We start from the raw sequence: 2,379 nt of genomic DNA, 5'->3' as shown, positions 1-2,379 counted from the left end.
TCTTTGTTTTAAAATCTAATTTGTCTGACATAAGGATTGCCACCCCATCTTTCTTTTGGTGTCCCTTAGCATGGTAAATGGTTTTCCACCCCCTCACTTTCAATCTGGCAGTGTCTTGGGGTCTATAAAGAGTCTCTTGCAGAGAGCATATTGATGGGTCTTGTTTTTTAATCCAATCTGATAGCCTGTGTCTTTTGATTGGAGCATTTAGCCCATTTATATTCAGGGTAACTATTGAAAGGTATGAATTTAGTGCCATTGTATTGCCTGTAAGGTGACTGTTACTGTATATTGTCTGTGTTCCTTTCTGATCTATGCGGCTTTTAGGCTCTCTCTTTGCTTAGAGGACCTCTTTCAATATTTCTTGTAGGGTTGGTTTTGTGTTTGCAAATTCCTTTAGTTTTTGTTTGTCCTGGAAGCTTTTTATCTCTCCTTCTATTTTCAATGACAGCCTAGTTGGATATAGGATTCTTGGCCGCATGTTTTTCTCGTTTAATGCTCTGAAGATATCATTGCAGTCCTTTCTGGCCTGCCAGGTCTCTGTGGATAGGTCTGTTGCCAATGTAATGTTTCTACCATTGTAGGTTACATATCTGTTCTCCTGAGCTGCTTTCAGGATTTTCTCTTTGTCTCTGAGACTCGTAAGTTTTACTATTAGATGTCGGGGTGTTGACCTATTTTTATTGATTTTGAGAGGGGTTCTCTGTGCCTCCTGGATTTTGATGCCTGTTTCCTTCCCCACGTTAAGGAAGTTCTCTGCTATTATATGCTCCAATATACCTTCTGCCTCTCTCTCTTTCTTCTTCTTCTGGGATCCCAATTATTCTAATGTTGTTTCGTCTTATCGTATCGCTTATCTCTTGAATTCTGCCCTCGTGATCCTGTAGTTGTTTCTCTCTCTTTTTCTCAGCCTCCTCATTTTCCATCATTTGGTCTTCTCTATTGCTGATTCTCTCTTCTGCCTCAGTTATCCTAGCCGTTAGTGCCCCCGTTTTGATTGCACCTCATTAATAGACCTTTTGATTTCAACTTGGTTAGATTTTAGTTCTTTTATTTCTCCAGAAAGGGTGTCTCTAATAACTTCCACACGTTTTTCAAGCCCAGCTAGTATCTTTAAAGTCATGATTCTGAACTCTAGGTCCGACACCGTACTAATGTCCGTATTGAGGAGGTCCCTGGCTGAGCGTACTACCTCTTGGTCTCTTTGCTGAGGTGACTTTTTTCGTCTTGTGATTTTTTCCAGAGGAGAATAGATGAATGAGAGAACAAAATGCTAACAGTTTAACAACGTCCCCAGCAAATATACTCTATACAGATCAGGAAGGATCTGAAACCAGGGTAAAAGAAAGGGAAAGAAAGAAAAAAGAAAGAGAAAAGAAAAGAAAGAAAAAGATAAAAACAAACAAAAACAGAACAACAACTACAACAAAAAACCAGAATATGTTCAAATATGATCAGACTAGTGTATAGATCAGTGCCACACACTAGATTTTCGGTGTATTTTGGTCTGTTAGGGGAAAGTGCCTCCTCAAAATCCTAAAGGAGAACAAGGTAACAACCTCTTTGACCTCAGCCACAGCAACTTCTTCCTAGAAACATCACCAAAGGCAAGGGAAGCAAGGGCAAAAATGAACAACTGGGATTTCATCAAGATAAAAAGCTTTTGCACAGCAAAAGAAACAGTCCACAAAACCAAAAGACAACCGACAGAATGGGAGAAAATTTTTGCAAATGACATATCAGATAAAGGGCTAGTATCCAAAATCTATAAAGAACTTCTCAAACTGAACACCCAAAGAACAAATGATCCAATCAAGAAATGGGCAGCAGACATGAACAGACAGTTTTCCAAAGAAGACATCCAAATGGCCAACAGACACATGAAAAAGTGCTCCACATCGCTCGGCATCAGGGAAATCCAAATCAAAACCTCCATGAGATACCACCTCACACCTGTCAGAATGGCTAAAATGAACAAGTCAGGGAACGACAGATGTTGGCGGGGATGCAGAGAAAGGGGAACCCTCCTACACTGTTGGTGGGAATGCAAGCTGGTGCAACCCCTCTGGAAAACAGTATGGAGGTTCCTCAAACAGTTGAAAATAGAGCTACCACATGATCCAGCAATTGCACTATTGGGTATTTACCACAAAGATGCAAATGTAGGGATCCGAAGGGGTACGTGCACCCCGATGTTTATAGCAGCAATGTCCACAATAGCAAACTGTGGAAAGAGCCAAGATGTCCATCGACAGATGAATGGATAAAGAAGAGGTGGTATATATACACAATGGAATATTATGCAGCCATCAAAAGGAATGAGATCTTGCCATTTGCAACGACGTGGATGGAACTGGTGGGTGTTATGCTGAGTGAAAT

This window comes from Callorhinus ursinus, unplaced genomic scaffold (assembly GCF_003265705.2).
Source record: "Callorhinus ursinus isolate GAN/ISIS: 27379988/994484 unplaced genomic scaffold, GSC_fseal_2.0 scaffold56, whole genome shotgun sequence".
NCBI classification, from domain to species: domain Eukaryota; kingdom Metazoa; phylum Chordata; class Mammalia; order Carnivora; family Otariidae; genus Callorhinus; species Callorhinus ursinus.
Note: the sequence above shows the minus strand (reverse complement) of the source record.